The following is a 20000-nucleotide window of genomic DNA, read 5'->3' as shown; positions in this document are numbered from 1 at the left end:
ACCCATAATCCATGAGACCCATGGTCCGTGTGACCCATGATCCATGAGACCCATGGTCCGTGTGACCCATGGTCCGTATGACCCATGAGACCCATGGTCCGTGTGACCCATGAATACCTCAGGCTTCCTGTCGTCCGTGGGGGGTTATGGTGTGTGGGGGGGGGGGGTTGCGATACGTGGTGAGTATCCGATAATCCGATAATTCTAGGGAAAAACATCGGAGCGGCGGCCGAGAAACTTTAAATGGATCCCCGATAATCCGATATTCTCAAGGGAGACGAATATTTGCTTACACTCGGCCCGCAGGAGATCCAGTATTCGAATATTCCACTGAGGGACGAGTCTAGGGCGCTACATTCTCACAGCGAGCAAGAGATGTATAAAAACCAAAGCGTAAAAATGATAATAACTTTAAAAAAAAACCCGGCCGATAAAACTGAGGAAGACGGAATAATGAAGAGAAGAAACCCGGTGTGGCAACACTCACCTCGAGTTACCAGTGCATAATTTCGTCAATAATAATATATAGGTCTGGTGGCGTATGGTTGACTCCAGTAGTTAACGTGGCATCCGACGTGGCTACCAGACACACACACACACACACACACACACGGAGCAGGAGAGAGAGAGAGAGAGAGAGAGAGAGAGAGAGAGAGAGAGAGAGAGAGAGAGAGAGAGAGAGAGAGAGAGAGGTATATGGGTGAAGATGAGAGTTGGTTAGCCATATCTTGGGGGTTGGGTAGGTAAGGCATAGTAGATAAGGTCGGAAACATTACTCAGTATCCCCAGTGACCTCAGCCTTACACACCCCCCCCCCCCCCCGCTGAGGCATACACGATCCTCCCCTCCCCCTCCCCTCCCCTCCTCCCCTTCCCTGCCCCCCTTCCTGCCTTCCCCTTCCCCCCTCCCCTCCATACCCCCCCCCCCCCGCTGCGCCAGTGACCTGCAGAGACGCCGCCGGGGTGGGAGGGGGGGGCCCTCTGTACTGCTCCCCCCCCCTCCCACCTCCCCCCCCCCCACCGACCACCAAATGACCAAAACAAAGGCGGGCTGGAAGTGTGTTGAGGAGGAGGGGGAGTGACGTCACGGCCGCCACACGCCGGCTGGCCGGGTCCACACAACAGCTGTGAGCATTGTTTACATTCGTAGATGTGTGCATGTATTGTGGCAACTCTCTCTCTCTCTCTCTCTCTCTCTCTCTCTCTCTCTCTCTCTCTCTCTCTCTCTCTCTCCTCAACACAGACCGACGGACAACACAAGGGAGACACATATTGAAGACATACATAAAGTTATTCCAATACTGCAACACCAATTATCAAAGACTGAATATCTGCAAAGAAGTGAAACGTAAGACTCGAATATTCCCGAATATTCAGGTGGTAGAGTTACACACACACACACACACACACACACACACACACACACACACACACACACACACACACACAGTATGCTAACTAACTCAGCGTGTACACTGAGCAGGGTTTACAGTGTGGGAGCACTACGGGCAGAGTGGGATCGGGAACCATCAATATTCAGAATATAAAAAGGTTTATGATAAACCCACACACATGGTTGGTAGTCTGGACACATCTCACTTCTAAGGTTGAAAAGCCAACAGCAACATAACATGACATTAGCCTTAGTGGCTCTTCTGTGTCTCACCAGAAGCAGTGTGTGTGTGTGTGTGTGTGTGTGTGTGTGTGTGTGTGTGTGTGTGTCAACAATGATAGTATGTGTCGTGTTGATCTTTAAGAAACGTGATGGGGAAACAAGCGTACATGACTGTGTTGGTGACAAGTGTGGCGTCACTAACTACCAAATTACATGATCAGGTTGTTAGGCAACATATTGACATCAAGAAATGATAGAGTTTATTTCATATTCCGGAACTCCGGCTACACATTTGTGACTATATCTCACCAGAGAGTATTAAAGAAACTGGAATTCTTGGTCATTGTCTGGAAAGATGTCTTACATTGGCTGAAGAAGTAAATACCAAGTTGAATAAACGCTTTCTGGTGCAACCAAGTGTGACAGGTGGCGTCTCTAATGTGTGGAGCCACAGCTGTTTGTGTCTAGTGTAGATGGGTGTAGGCATCCCTCAGTGTTTGTGTCTGGTGTAGATGGGTGTAGTCATCCCTCAGTGTTTGTGTCTGGTGTAGATGGGTGTAGTCATCCCTCAGTGTTTGTGTCTGGTGTAGATGGGTGTAGTCATCCCTCAGTGTTTGTGTCTGGTGTAGATGGGTGTAGTCATCCCTCAGTGTTTGTGTCTGGTGTAGATGGGTGTAGTCGTCCCTCAGTGTTTGTGTCTGGTGTAGATGGGTGTAGTCATCCCTTTGTGTTTGTTGAAGATGCCAGACTTGTGAACGATGCACACATCATCACACAACACAATGCAAACCACAACAAATACAAGTGTTCAGGGAAAATGGCCGGTGAAATTCATTCCAAACAAAATGAAGCAATGAAAACGGGGGAAAGGAAAATGGTAGACAGTCTTTAATATTTGTGTTGCGAGAACCAAGATGTGGGAAGCAAGATTTGACTGTCGGTTTGAGGATGACCCAGTGCTAGTTGCATCGCCTCAAAATAACATTGGAAAGATTTTGAGAAAACATTCTTTTATCTTCGCACGAAAACAACATAGAAATAGAAGATGAAACAGATGGTCGAGCAGACGACACAGACCAGGCCATTATCATCTGCAGCCAGGTACTAACACAGGAGGAGAGGTGTGAGGATGGAGGTAAACACAGCCAGGTACTAACACAGGAGGAGAGAAAACCAAGGGAAGAAAACGGGATGATGACGCTGGGATACAGAAAACAGGAACCAGACCAGAGGAAGAATTTCTTGAGCAACAGATTAGCGGGCCTGTGGCACGGTGAGCATATGTTGGCAACACTGGGGAAATCATGAGTGTGTGTGTGTGGTAACACTGTACAGGAGGTAGTGGGGGACCCAGGCCCTAGCGCTAGCCTCCCTACATATGTAAACAAGTAATATAAATCTACATACACATCTGTGACCCAATATTAGTGTTTTTCACATTACAAAATACATGTATAATGTAGGTTTGTACTGTAACCGAATACAAAGAAATACATGATACAGTACAGCTCGCCACCGTTACAACACTTACAAAAATTCAGTATTTTATAATTGATATGCAAATGTATGCAGGTAGGCGTCACTAGATGAAATCAGTTGGCGACCTGCACAGCGGCAAACTGTGCAACTGTGTTGTTCATATCATCTATTGTTCTCAAGGTACAGTGTTTACACACACACACACACCCAGACACACACACACACACACACACACAGACACACACACACACACACACACACACACACACACACACACACACACGCTTCAATATCAACTTACGTTCTTGAAAACCCACATACAAGCACATGGACGAATGCACTCATGTGCAAAGACGGACACTATTTTACTATATACATTTCTTCATACTTCATCAGTATTTCCCTCTTTAGCGAGGTAGCGCCAGGAACGGACGAAGATAGGCCACATTCGTTCACACTCAGTCTCTACCCGTCATGTAATAATGCACCGAAACCACAGCTCCCTATCCACATCCAGGCCCCACACAACTTTCCATGGTTTACCCCAGACGCTTCACATGCCCTGGTTCAGTCCAATGACAGCACGTCGACCCCGGTATACCACATCGTTCCTATTCACTATTCACGCACACGAGGCGTGCCTGATGGATGTGGAAATGATATAATCAAGAGTGATTCAAGTCATGAGTGTAGGATGAAGGGGTCAAGCAGGAGGTCAGGTCAACAGGAAGGTCTGCAACACAAGGTCATGTCAACGCTCCGTCGCCTAATGGCAGGATTGGCCGGGTTTAACCCACGTAAGAGATCTGATCCCTCGTCATTTAGGGATTAAGGCCATATTTGTTCTCTATGAAATTCAACTTCATCTGAAAATTATATTTATACATTGTATTAGAACGAGCGATCACTGGCCCTTCTCCTGTGTGTGTGTGTGTGTGTGTGTGTGTGTGTGTGTGGGACGTCTACCGTCATCCCATACCCAGCTCAGCTCACACGACATGTCGACAATGTTCTGGTGCTGGGAAGGATGAGGGTGCAGCTGGGACACGGTCCTGTGAGGGGAATATGGGCGTTTGGGACATGACCCTGGGAAGAGTGGGAGTGGGAGTGGGAGTGGGAGTGGGAGTGGGAGTGGGTCCTGGTGATGTGTGCACATCAGTCATCCGGACACAGGTCTGCACAAGACGGCCATACAACACGCGTCTCAACATTGCTTCACACATCACTGTTGGTCGGTGTCAGCACCACCAGTGTCAGCAGTGTCAGCATCACCACCGTCAGCAGTGTCAGCACACATGACCTCATGCATGGGTCAGCAGGACAAAGCGGGTCGGGTAACAGGGGTCGAGCTTGGGTTTACACGGTGGAGCCTGCATACGGGATGAGGAGGCCGTGTTCCCCCGTGTTCCCTTCATTACTTACCTCCTCCTCCTCCTCCCCCTCCCCTCACCACCCCTGCTCCTGCTGGGGACTTCTGCCCTCGTTCTCCATCCCCCTGCCTGCTCCCCTGACCCTGCTGGGGACTCCTGCTGGGGGACTCCTGCACTTGTTCCTCCTGCCTCTGCCTGCTGGGGGCTCCTGCTGGGGGCTCCTGCTGGGGACTCCTGCTGGGGACTCCTGCTGGGGACTCCTGCACTTGTTCCTCCTGCCTCTGCCTGCTGGGGACTCCTGCTGGGAACTCGTGCTAGGACCTCGTGCTGGGGACTCCTGCTGGGGACTCCTGCTGGGGACTCCTGCACTTGTTCCTCCTGCCTCTGCCTGCTGGGGACTCCTGCTGGGGACTCCTGCTGGGGACTCCTGGTCCTGCTGCTAGCTGGACTCTGGTCTGCGTTACCGCTGTTCCAGCCACCACCGTCTCCCGTGCCTGGAACGTTTGCTTCACTGTGGTTCCTCATACTCCACCGTCCCCCTGGATGATGTGTGGGGCTTTTGGAAGGTCCATGACACTCCTGGATGATCTATGGTGCTCCTGGAATGCCCAGCGGCTCCTGGATGATCGATGTTGCCCTGGAAGGTTCACTACGGAGCTCTTGCTTCTGGATAATCTATGGTGCACCTGGAAGATCCATACGTTGTCTGGAGAATCTGCGAGTCTGCTGGAAGGTGTACTACAAGCCTCCTGGATGATCTTTTATGTTCCTGGAAAGTATACAAGTCTCCAGGATAAGGTATGAAGCTCCTGGAAAGTCCATGGTACTCCTGGAAGATCTGCAGGGCTTTTGAATGATCTGTGGTGATCCTGGAAGATGCATAAGACACGTGGAGAATCACTGGGTCTCCTCGCCTGAAAAGGTTCCGTGGCTCCTGATGGATCGATTATGTTTCTGGATTGTCCCTGACACTCCTGGAAGGGTCACTGTGCTGGCTGGGGTGGTCATCTGTGACCTGAAATAATCTGGAAGTTTCTATAATGACGGATAATGCTGGTCCACTGTAGTCCACGGATGCTCAATATGGTCCATGTTGGCCAGATGGTTCATTTGGTCCAGCATGAACCAAGCTAAGACCAGTAGAGTGGTAGAGTAGAATGGCTTACAGTAGAATGGTCCATTATGGGTGGCCGACTACACACACAGCGGTGTAGAATGGTCAGAAGTAGACCATTAACTGTCTACGGTGGACCATTATAATCCTTGCAGATGTAACATGACCCTTGTTTCCCCTGATACACAAGAGCGCTTCAGATTTCCATTTCAGGATCGTACTTCAGTAGAGGACATCAGACTAGGCCATGTAGTTCAGGTCTCCCGGGATCAGGGTCAGGTTGGAACACAGCCGTACGTACTGAGACAACGTCTGTAGGTCTGACATCCTTACCTGACATGTCAGACCTGGACCAGGACCTGTGTGTTCTGGTCTTCCCCCCCCCCCCCCCCCCCCTGACCCAGACAGTGTGAACAACCCATCTCCCACCTTCTCCTCCATCATTATTTCGTCTGTTTATTCCCGTCATGAAACCAAGGAGGCGAGAATTGCCCGGTTGGAGGTGGCTGGCTGGAGGCCCTCCAGTGTGAGGTGAGCCACACACGAGTCTGTTCTCACAGAAATATAGACACAGATAACGCCGTGAACCACCGGCACCATCCCAGCTCAGCCAATATTAGATAAACTGATAAGAAACGATAACAGCAGAAGTGTACATAACACTGTGAGGAAGGTATGATGTGCGACGCCCTCACAATCCATGACAGGCAGTTGAGAAATCTAACCACAGACCAGGATGATCCAGAAATGTAGATAAGAAATTGCGTGTGTGTGTGTGTGTGTGTGTGTGTGTGTGTACAGGAACTCAGTAAATAGAAGGTAGACTTCGTAAAATTCAAAGCGTACTTCAGAGCGTACATGTGAGTACGCAGATCAGCTCAGGATCAAAAGGTGAAAAATTCTGACATTTTGTGTGGAAATTCCACATAATGTACAAAGCCAGTGAGCTTTAGCTACAACACGGGGACGTACGCACGAACGCACACACGAATCCACTTCATCTTCACACTTGAAGTCAAGATTGATCAATTGAATATCACTAACAAGATGGAAGACAATGCTAAGACACACATGGCAGTTGACGGCTACATAGTGGTCTCTCATACGCACGGACCACCTGGTGAACCAGGAGTCGAACCCATGTTCGAACCTTATGTGAGGATCGTTAGAATGAATCGTATTCTCATCACGTCATGAACCAGGTTTCGCTTCAATCTTCGAACCTGGAATGTGGATCGGTAGAATGAACCTTTTCCACACGTCATGAAGCAGGATTTGACTCGGTCTCCGAACCTCGAGTGGGGATCAATGAAACGAATCTCTTTAACTCGACCAAAAGGAATTTAGCTGGACTCGGTGAAGGTAATGACTGGAAATTAGAATTCTGGACTCGCGGACCCAAGTATGGCACGTCGCTGCCAACGATCAATACTTAATGACCCTTCCAAGTGGAAGTGACTTACAGACACTTCGCTAATGTGAAGAAGAGCTATGGTTTATGTAACACAAGACCTGATGGTCTATGACTAGGTTGTCTGCTGGAGGACAGTACATGGGAAGGACAGATAACACAAGACCTGATGGTCTATGACCAGGTTATCTGCTGGAGGACAGTACATGGGAAGGACAGATAACACAAGACCTGATGGTCTATGACCAGGTTATCTGCTGGAGGACAGTACATGGGAAGGACAGATAACACAAGACCTGATGGTCTATGACCAGGTTATCTGCTGGAGGACAGTACATGGGAAGGACAGATAACACAAGACCTGATGGTCTATGACCAGGTTATCTGCTGGAGGACAGTACATGGGAAGGACAGATAACACAAGACCTGATGGTCTATGACCAGGTTATCTGCTGGAGGACAGTACATGGGAAGGACAGATAACACAAGACCTGATGGTCTATGACCAGGTTATCTGCTGGAGGACAGTACATGGGAAGGTCAGATAACACAAGACCTGATGGTCTATGACCAGGTTATCTGCTGGAGGACAGTACATGGGAAGGTCAGATAACACAAGACCTGATGGTCTATGACCAGGTTGTCTGCTGGAGGACAGTACATGGGAAGGACTGATAACACAAGACCTGATGGTCTATGACCAGGTTATCTGCTGGAGGACAGTACATGGGAAGGACAGATAACACACGACCTGATGGTCTATGACCAGGTTATCTGCTGGAGGACAGTACATGGGAAGGACAGATAACACAAGACCTGATGGTCTATGACCAGGTTATCTGCTGGAGGACAGTACATGGGAAGGACAGATAACACAAGACCTGATGGTCTATGACCAGGTTATCTGCTGGAGGACAGTACATGGGAAGGACAGATAACACAAGACCTGATGGTCTATGACCAGGTTATCTGCTGGAGGACAGTACATGGGAAGGACAGATAACACAAGACCTGATGGTCTATGACCAGGTTATCTGCTGGAGGACAGTACATGGGAAGGACAGATAACACAAGACCTGATGGTCTATGACCAGGTTATCTGCTGGAGGACAGTACATGGGAAGGGCAGATAACACAAGACCTGATGGTCTATGATCAGGTTATCTGCTGGAGGACAGTACATGGGAAGGACAGATAACACAAGACCTGATGGTCTATGACCAGGTTATCTGCTGGAGGACAGTACATGGGAAGGACTGATAACACAAGACCTGATGGTCTATGACCAGGTTATCTGCTGGAGGACAGTACATGGGAAGGACAGATAACACAAGACCTGATGGTCTATGACCAGGTTATCTGCTGGAGGACAGTACATGGGAAGGACAGATAACACAAGACCTGATGGTCTATGACCAGGTTATCTGCTGGAGGACAGTACATGGGAAGGACAGATAACACAAGACCTGATGGTCTATGACCAGGTTATCTGCTGGAGGACAGTACATGGGAAGGACTGATAACACAAGACCTGATGGTCTATGACCAGGTTATCTGCTGGAGGACAGTACATGGGAAGGACAGATAACACAAGACCTGATGGTCTATGACCAGGTTATCTGCTGGAGGACAGTACATGGGAAGGACAGATAACACAAGACCTGATGGTCTATGACCAGGTTATCTGCTGGAGGACAGTACATGGGAAGGACTGATAACACAAGACCTGATGGTCTATGACCAGGTTATCTGCTGGAGGACAGTACATGGGAAGGACAGATAACACAAGACCTGATGGTCTATGATCAGGTTATCTGCTGGAGGACAGTACATGGGAAGGACAGATAACACAAGACCTGATGGTCTATGACCAGGTTATCTGCTGGAGGACAGTACATGGGAAGGACAGATAACACAAGACCTGATGGTCTATGACCAGGTTATCTGCTGGAGGACAGTACATGGGAAGGACAGATAACACAAGACCTGATGGTCTATGACCAGGTTATCTGCTGGAGGACAGTACATGGGAAGGTCAGATAACACAAGACCTGATGGTCTATGACCAGGTTATCTGCTGGAGGACAGTACATGGGAAGGACAGATAACACAAGACCTGATGGTCTATGACCAGGTTATCTGCTGGAGGACAGTACATGGGAAGGTCAGATAACACAAGACCTGATGGTCTATGATCAGGCCATCTGCTGGAGGACAGTACATGGGAAGGACAGATAACACAAGACCTGATGGTCTATGACCAGGTTATCTGCTGGAGGACAGTACATGGGGAGGACAGATAACACAAGACCTGATGGTCTATGATCAGGCCATCTGCTGGAGGACAGTACATGGGAAGGTCAGATAACACAAGACCTGATGGTCTATGACCAGGTTATCTGCTGGAGGACAGTACATGGGAAGGTCAGATAACACAAGACCTGATGGTCTATGACCAGGTTATCTGCTGGAGGACAGTACATGGGAAGGACAGATAACACAAGACCTGATGGTCTATGACCAGGTTATCTGCTGGAGGACAATACATGGGAAGGACAGATAACACAAGACCTGATGGTCTATGACCAGGTTATCTGCTGGAGGACAGTACATGGGAAGGACAGATAACACAAGACCTGATGGTCTATGACCAGGTTATCTGCTGGAGGACAGTACATGGGAAGGACAGATAACACAAGACCTGATGGTCTATGATCAGGCCATCTGCAGGAGGACCATAATATCGTTTGCGAGGATTGGTCTGAAAGGTTGCTAGGTGATCGGGGTCGTCTGGCTTGACAATGCTAACACGACTCAATATGACACTAACTGCATTGTTAATGGTTCAAGGTCGTTTAAGTATCAGTTAATATCGTAATATAGAACACACAAGTTGGTCAAGACACAAGGGATACAACTGTATGATACTGTATGCAGAACACAACCAGATGTATAAATACAACCACAGTGAGCAGTACAGACACAGACGCACACACACAAAACACTAGGAAGGTCATTACACACGCGGAAGAACACAGAGAAACATAAACAACACACACACAAGCACCACAGACAGACAGACAAACAGACACAAACCTACAGACCCCTATCCACCACAACGACTCGCTCCACCACAACGACCCGCTCCACCACAACGACCCACTCCACTATAACGACCCGCTCCACCACAACAACCCGCTGCACTATAACGACCCGCTCCACCACAACGACCCGCTCCACCACAACGACCCGCTCCACCACAACAACTCGCTCCACCACAACAACCCGCTGCACCACAACGACCCGCTCCACCACAACAACCCGCTCCACTATAACGACTCGCTCCACCACAACGACCCGCTCCACCACAACGACCCGCTCCACCACAACAACCCGCTCCACTATAACGACCCGCTCCACCACAACAACCCGCTCCACTATAACGACCCGCTCCACCACAACAACCCGCTCCACTATAACGAGCCGCTCCACCACAACAACCCGCTCCACTATAACGACCCGCTCCACCACAACGACCCGCTCCACTATAACGACCCGCTCCACCACAAAGGAAGGACCCACCTGCAGCCACACATAATTCCATCTATCGACACAATACGACCTTATCTCCAGCACACAATGCTCCAGCGAGCCATTAGACGTGTCCTGGGGCTGGAGGCTGCTGGAAAAGGTCAGAACTGTCCACCAGGTTGGTCAACACGTTAGCCTGGAGCCAGCCAGGGTGGCTGGACCCGGCTGGAAGGTCGCACTGGAAGCATCATTCCAAATAGATCATTACAGAATGAAAGAAGAAAAAGACAAAGAAATGAATGAAATCCAGAGAGAATAAGAACAGAAGAACATGAACACCAGGAATAACAAGAACAATATCAGGTGAGAACAAGAAGAACACAAAGAGGAGTCAATAATAACAATATTAAAATGTATGAAATGTTAAAAAACAAGAAAATTTAACACAAAAACATAACTATGACAACAACAACAACAATCAACAAATGCACAATATCTATATGAAGAAAACACTGAAAATGTTGACATTCATCAAAATGATGCAGAGAGAGACCTTATACTGACTTATACTGACTGATACTGACTTATACTGACTGATACTGACTTAAACTAACTAATAGACTTATAGAGACTTGTACAGACTATTACTGACTTATACTGACTGATACTGACTTAAACTAACTAATAGACTTATAGAGACTTGTACAGACTATTACTGACTTATACTGACGTATATACTGCTTCTCTGTATAATGGAAGCACAAATGATTATCTTCAGATCCCACAAAAAGACGATTGTAAGGTGTACAAAATCGCTCGAACTCAACTGGTTAATTAATCTGTTGATGATTTTTAGAATGCACTAATACAGGAGGGGAGGATCTCCAGCCCCGCCCCCCCCCACGTTAGTCGCCATCTGCGACACGTAGGAGATATGTGGGTAGTGCACTCTCTCTCTCTCTCTCTCTCTCTCTCTCTCTCTCTCTCTCTCTCTCTCTCTCTCTCTCTCTCTAATCTTGATCCCACACTGTATTTGACTGTCTTGCTTCGTTAAACAGATCTTCCCTTTGCCCCCCTAAAAAAAACAGTAGCACAACGGAACAACAGAACAATGGAATAACAGAACAATGGAACAACTGAACAATGGAACAACTGAACCATGGAACAACGCAGGTACCAAACTGCTGAAGAACAGAAGAGAACAGAACAGAAGGAGAGAATAACAGTATTAGGGAAACATCAACAGACACTAATATATACATACATAAATACATACATATATTAACTATCAAGTCCTATAATGTTACATTACTTATATATACTTAAAATAATTCCTTACGGTAATACTTACAATGAATCATTCAAGTGTGTAGTGATGATTATTGACTATTTACGGAGGCGATTATGAAGTCAACAATTGGAGAATCACCCAGACTCGTTAGATAATGACTTGTGTTCTTTGACTACCAAACTATGATGACAACAACACATCAGATTCCCGGGTCATAAATAAAGAGGAGTTTTATCTGTTCAGGTCAGAAGCCAACACATGACCTGACCTGGTCACATGACCTGACCTGGTCACAAAGAACGACCTGGGAATACAAGGTTTGATGTTGTGTATACTGGACCTGTTCTGAACACGACGGTACGACCCTTGACCACGACGGTATGACCCTTGATCACGACGGTACGACCCTTGATCACGACGGTACGACCCTTGACCACGACGGTACGACCCTTGACCACGACGGTACGACCCTTGACCACGACGGTACGACCCTTGATCACGACGGTACGATCCTTGACCACGACGGTACGACCCTTGACCACGACGGTACGACCCTTGATCACGACGGTACGACCCTTGACCACGACGGTACGATCCTTGACCACGACGGTACGACCCTTGACCACGACGGTACGACCCTTGATCACGACGGTACGACCCTTGACCACGACGGTACGATCCTTGACCACGACGGTACGATCCTTGACCACGACGGTACGACCCTTGAGCACGACGGTACGACCCTTGACCACGACGGTACGACCCTTGACCACGACGGTACGACCCTTGATCACGACGGTACGATCCTTGACCACGACGGTACGACCCTTGACCACGACGGTACGACCCTTGAGCACGACGGTACGACCCTTGACCACGACGGTACGATCCTTGACCACGACGGTACGACCCTTGACCACGACGGTACGACCCTTGACCACGACCCTTGATCACAAAGGTACGACCCTTGACCACGACGGTGCGACCCTTGACCACGACGGTACTACCCTTGACCACGACGGTACGACCCTTGACCACGACGGTGCGACCCTTGACCACGACGGTACGACCCTTGACCACGACGGTACTACCCTTGACCACGACCCTTGATCACGAAGGTACGACCCTTGACCACGACGGTGCGACCCTTGACCACGACGGTACGACCCCTGAGGACGACGGTACGACTCTTCACTTAAGTATTATGATATAATGATAATGATAATGATTTAAGTATAATGATACTGGCTCAAGTATAATGATATAATGATAATAACTGCAGTATAATCATTACGACCAGAATGATATAATGATAATAACAAATAAATACAACTTAGAGAAATTCTCTACAGATGGCAACCCACAGTGTGAGTACATAATACATATTTATGTTACATAATTCCTGTATTGTCTTCCTGGTGAAGGCAAGTACCATGATTACTAACAACCTGTTTGACCATCATGTTGTAACTAATTGTTGGTGATTACGTCCAGGGTTGTTAGAGTGAAGATACAACCTGTAAGTTGTTTAATGATCCTGATTATGTTTTAGGTAATTATAGGTTATATGAAGAGACGACATAAGGGTTGTAGGTCACTGCAGGGTAGTTCATGTCAACAGTCGTTAGTGTGGTGAGCTGTGTAGTGGTTTGAGAAGCACCGCGACCGGCACCCGGCTGGTTAACCGGACGCTATACGACCAGATCAGAATCACAAATATAAACACTTGGTATACACACACACATACATATATATATATATATATATATATATATATATATATATATATATATATATATATATATATATACATATATATATATATATATATATCTGTTTTCGCCTTTGAGTGAGACGCATGAGGTAAGGCCACTATAATTCGATAATAAATGAGTAAGTGTATATAAATAGAGTCAATAATTTATAGGTCATTTATTAAGGTCATTTATTAAGGTATGATTGTAATGAATGGTTGGTCACTTGTGAGAGACGAGTCAGTCATGTGATCATACATTATTCACTCTGGCTAGAAGGGCAGAGGGGAGGGGGGGGGGAGTAAAGAGGGTGGGGAGAAGAGGCTGGGGAGGGGAAGGGGAGACTTAGGGTTTTACACAGGGCGAGGGGAGGGTCGTAATGAATAAGGGGGGAGGGAGGGGAAAGACGGTGGGGAGGAAAAGAAAGATTATCGGGGAGGGTGGCGTGGGGAGGGGAGCAGGGAGGTAAGACTGGGGAGAATATGTGTGTGGGTAGTGAGATCATGTACAGGGTGGGGGTACGACCCTTGAGCACGACCCTTGATCACGACGGTACGACCCTTGAGCACGACGGTACGACCCTTGACCACGACGGTACGACCTTGAACACGACCCTTCATCACGACGATACGACCCTTGACCACGACGGTACGACCCTTGACCACGACGGTACGACCCTTGATCACGACGGTACGACCCTTGAACACGACAAGACGACCATCAGATGGGATCACCCGACAGTTGATATCATGTAACATATACAAAGTTAGTCTCTGAAAAATACATTTCTAGATTCATAGATGGAAGTGAAACAATGAAAGCAACAATAATCATGGGTCGTTCGTTGATTTCAAACAAGGAACAACGATAGTTAACCAGTAGTTAACAACGATAGTTAACCAGTAGTTAACAACGATAGTTAACCAGTAGTTAACGTCTCACGTTAAGCATGTAAACATTAGACTGACACAAAGTTACAACGAAGAAATATATTACGAATATCATCTAACCACCAAGCTCTCTCTCTCTCTCTCTCTCTCTCTCTCTCTCTCTCTCTCTCTCTCTCTCTCTCTCTCACAGTAATTCCTATCACTGAATCATTACCACAATATCCTGAACTCTACCTGTAATTTCAAAGTCTCATACAGAATCCTGTAATGTCCTTTTGTAACTGATTAATCTTGATGTATATACCTGATTAATCTTGATGTATATACCTGATTAGTCTTGATGTATATACCTGATTAGTCTTGATGTATATACCTGATTAATCTTGATGTATATACCTGATTAATCTTGATGTATATACCTGATTAGTCTTGATGTATATACCTGATTAGTCTTGATGTATATACCTAATTAATCTTGATGTATATACCTAATTAATCTTGATGTATATACCTGATTAGTCTTTATGTATATACCTGATTAGTCTTGATGTACATACCTGATTAGTCTTGATGTATATACCTGATTAATCTTGATGTATATACCTGAGTAATCTTGATGTATATACCATTTGTAATTAAATCCAACAAATAATCCAATGTGAAGATAAATCATGAATGACTTTCGCTGGAAACCAGAAATTATGACTAGATTTTGATGGAGAAAATATCGGCAAGCAACACCCACACAACAACACACTCACCTCACACCACAAATATATTCAACCAAGCCAAACAAAAACATTCAGCAACAACAAAACAAGTGAAGAGTCCAACAATGTAATTCAGGAAAAGATCACAATTGCACAAATTTATTTCCCATGAAAACTAAGCGATTCCCTCCATAAACACTACGTTCGTATTCTGCTTTTAGAAAACGGGAGAAAAACTCCGCAACACAAAATGCAGTGGGTAGTGTTGTGGTGAAAAGAACGTAGGGTAAGCCAACATAACGAGCCTCCCCCCCCCCCCACCAACAATCCAACGGACGAAAGAATACAACGGATACAATAGCCTCCTGTGGGGGGGCAGGGGAGCCCCCCCTACTGTGTAATACAATATGGCGTCAGTCAATAAAACTTGGACATAAAGAAAGGCGTAACTTTAGGTTAACATCGTAAAAGAGGAAAAAAAAGAATACAGCAGTTGTAATACAGCAAAGTAACAGGACTTAACTGACGACAGGTGTTGAACAGGGAAAAAAAAGGAGAAAACGGGAGACGGGAGACCCACTGGAAAGTTCTGGAATCTTCCAGAACGTTCTAGAAAGTTTCAACCCTCGTTGTTGTTGTCTTAAATACACAAAGAAAGTTTATAAAATATAAACATTGGGCGTGTATGTTGCCTGCCAACATTACTACACTCATATATCAATGTTGTGGACGAGAATGAGCAACATTTTCTACTTCGAATGTTGAGAAATGTTTAGTTTCTGGTGCACGACGGTACGACCCTTGAACACGACGGTACGACAATTGAGCACGACGGTACGACCCTTGAACACGACGGTACGACAATTGAGCACGACGGTACGACCCTTGAGCACGACGGTACGACCCTTGGTACAATGACAGTACATGGGAAGGTCAGATAACACAAGACCTGATGGTCTATGACCAGGTTATCTGCTGGAGGACAGTACATGGGAAGGACAGATAACACAAGACCTGATGGTCTATGACCAGGTTATCTGCTGGAGGACAGTACATGGGAAGGACAGATAACACAAGACCTGATAGTCTATGACCAGGTTATCTGCTGGAGGACAGTACATGGGAAGGTCAGATAACACAAGACCTGATGGTCTATGACCAGGTTATCTGCTGGAGGACAGTACATGGGAAGGTCAGATAACACAAGACCTGATGGTCTATGACCAGGTTATCTGCTGGAGGACAGTACATGGGAAGGTCAGATAACACAAGACCTGATGGTCTATGACCAGGTTATCTGCTGGAGGACAGTACATGGGAAGGTCAGATAACACAAGACCTGATGGTCTATGACCAGGTTATCTGCTGGAGGACAGTACATGGGAAGGACAGATAACACAAGACCTGATGGTCTATGACCAGGTTATCTGCTGGAGGACAGTACATGGGAAGGACAGATAACACAAGACCTGATGGTCTATGACCAGGTTATCTGCTGGAGGACAGTACATGGGAAGGACAGATGGTTTAATAGAAACGTTTGTAACATGTGTAGTACATAGAGAAACCTACGAATCTACATATTCCATGTATGTAATGCGTACATATGTGACTGTATATTCCTCATATGTGTATCTGTGGTGTCACATGTGTAGACTAGGGGCCTGTTCAGGTGTTTCATCAGAGACCAGTGTACGTCATGTATTTTAAATACAGTAATTACGAACTCAGAAGTTACAGATCACGATTGTATTCTGTAATGTGGATTTATTCTCGTACCATAAAAACAGTTCCTCTCTCTCTCTCTCTGTCTCTCTCTCTCTCTCTCTCTCTCTCTCCCCCCCTCTCTCTCTCTCTCTCTCTCTCTCTCTCTCTCTCTCTCTCTCTCTCTCTCTCTCACCGCCGCCACCTTGCGAGTTATCTCACAATGTGATCATCTCGACCACAGTGATCATGTCCCGCGCCTCACACACACACACACACTCGTCCATAATCTATTCATTTTATGTATTAAAAGTACAAGCTGATCAGAAATTCAATCGAGAACATTATTCAACTTTTTGTCACTGGTTAGTCTGTAGTGTTGGATGAAATTTGCATACAAAATACTTCAACGTCATTTATATACATAAAAAAAATCTTTTTTTTTTTGTTGATGCTTTGGAAGCTCGTAGGACAGGGTGAGAGAGAGAGAGAGAGAGAGAGAGAGAGAGAGAGAGAGAGAGAGAGAGAGAGAGAGAGAGAGAGAGAGAGAGAGAGATGTGTAAAGAATGTAAGAGTCATTAACGTTTGGCCTGGAGGACGAACATAAACACAACAGTGCACAACCCGCAGGTCACATGCAATGACGGTTATTGAGAAGAAAATGGGAAGCGAAGCCGACGGACAACACGTGACTGAAACTTAGAAGAAAACGGATGATAGTTAATGTATGACGTCAGACACTCATGTGATGGGAGTACATAAGATCACCCCCCCCCACACACCCCCCTCCCAGCACGCCCCCTCCGCCATCTTGGCCACGCCCCCCCACCAGCAGCCACCACAACCTGTGAGGTGGACCCCCCTCCCCCTCCCCTCCCCCCCTCCTTCTATGATTGCACCGTTGCCTTCAGTGAGGGGGGGTTACATAGTTACCAGGGGGGGGGTGGCAGTACCAGTACAAGACATGTATTTCACTCCTACATTTATATTCCTATGTTTCTGGCTATGTTTCTGGCTATGTTTCTGGCTATGTTTCTGGCTATGTTTCTGGCTATGTTTCTGGCTATGTTTCTGGCTATGTTTCTGGCCATGTTTCTGGCTATGTTTCTGGCTATGTTTCTGGCTATGTTTTTGGCTATGTTTCTGGCTATGTTTCTGGCCATGTTTCTGGCTATGTTTCTGGCTATGTTTCTGGCCATGTTTCTGGCCATGTTTCTGGCTATGTTTCTGGCCATGTTTCTGGCCATGTTTCTGGCCATGTTTCTGGCCATGTTTCTGGCCATGTTGACCCAGCAGGGTGTGCCTGGGTGTACGTGCAGCTGGCCCTGCTCGTGGCCCAGCCAGGAAACAGACAGTGATTTACGCTCCACTGGTAACGTGGGAAACTTGACCACAGGGTAATAACACGGGCGGTCTGAGGTAATAATTCTCCCCCAGGTACACTCCAGGGGTGGTGCTCAGATGACACACACACACACACACATAGAGAGAGAGAGAGAGAGAGAGAGAGAGAGAGAGAGAGAGAGAGAGAGAGAGAGAGAGAGAGAGAGAGAGAGAGAGAGAGAGAGAGAGAGAGAGAGAGATCATACCCTGATCACTTACAAAAAAAAGAGAATGTTCAGTTCCCGGTTGTATATAAATTCATTGTTCATATTGCCCTTAGTGAACACGACCCCCCCCCCTTCCCCCCCACGATATTGTTCAATATTCTCGAGTATTCTCGCCACGTGAACGCAACCAACCATCTGCTCGTTTTCTAATATTCTTTATCGACTCGGCATCAACCTTTTCCCCGTTCTCTATAATTATCCTCTGATCACCATCTTCCCATGAAAGGTGAATTGTAATCGTCTTTCTACCAGGTTGTCGGTCTTATGGACTTGACCTGTTATCACCCATGCACTATGCAAACTTACTGTACACTTAGGCAACACTCTTCCAGTTTTCAATAACGGTACGACCCTTGAGCACGACGGTACGACCCTTGACCACGACGGTACGACCCTTGAGCACGACGGTACGACCCTTGACCACGACGGTACGACCCTTGACCACGACGGTACGACCCTTGACCACGACGGTACGACCCTTGACCACGACGGTACGACCCTTGACCACGACGGTACGACCCTTGACCACGACGGTACGACCCTTGACCACGACGGTACGATCCTTGACCACGACGGTACGACCCTTGACCATGACGGTACGACCCTTGATCACGACGGTACGATCCTTGACCACGACGGTACGATCCTTGACCACGACGGTACGACCCTTGACCACGACGGTACGATCCTTGACCACGACGGTACGACCCTTGACCACGACGGTACGACCCTTGACCACGACGGTACGATCCTTGACCACGACGGTACGATCCTTGACCACGACGGTACGACCCTTGACCACGACGGTACGATCCTTGACCACGACGGTACGACCCTTGACCACGACGGTACGATCCTTGACCACGACGGTACGACCCTTGACCACGACGGTACGACCCTTGACCACGACGGTACGACCCTTGACCACGACGGTACGATCCTTGACCACGACGGTACGACCCTTGACCACGACGGTACGACCCTTGACCACGACGGTACGACCCTTGACCACGGCGGTACGACCCTTGATTACGATGGTACGACCCTTGATCACGACGGTACGACCCTTGACCACGACGGTACGACCCTTGACCACGACGGTACGACCCTTGATCACGACGGTACGACCCTTGACCACGACGGTACGACCCTTGATCACGACGGTACGACCCTTGACCACGACGGTACGACCCTTGATCACGACGGTACGACCCTTGATCACGACGGTACGACCATTGACCACGACGGTACGACCCTTGACCACGACGGTACGACCCTTGACCACGACGGTACGATCCTTGACCACGACGGTACGACCCTTGATCACGACGGTACGACCGTTGAGCACGACGGTACGACCGTTGAGCACGACGGCACGACCCTTGACCACGATGATCCGTCCTGAGTGTACAGATGTAGGTCAAAGGTCATTCCATGGAAACAAACTCATTTGCATATTGAAATGAGATCTATTTCTCATGATCATTTAGTGAATCCAATCAATCATTTTTAGTAATATTAA

At 47.4% G+C, this 20000-nt stretch overlaps 1 long non-coding RNA gene across 2 annotated transcripts in view; it reads right to left on the bottom strand.

Annotated features, from left to right (window-relative positions):
* The window catches only part of LOC139762753 (uncharacterized), a 471178-nt gene that overhangs the window by 422220 nt on the left and 28958 nt on the right, over positions 1–20000 (bottom strand). The gene's annotated exons all lie outside the window — the stretch shown is intronic.

Source organism: Panulirus ornatus, chromosome 44, assembly GCF_036320965.1.
Source record: "Panulirus ornatus isolate Po-2019 chromosome 44, ASM3632096v1, whole genome shotgun sequence".
NCBI classification, from domain to species: Eukaryota; Metazoa; Arthropoda; class Malacostraca; order Decapoda; family Palinuridae; genus Panulirus; species Panulirus ornatus.
This window is presented reverse-complemented; position numbering and strand designations above follow the sequence as displayed.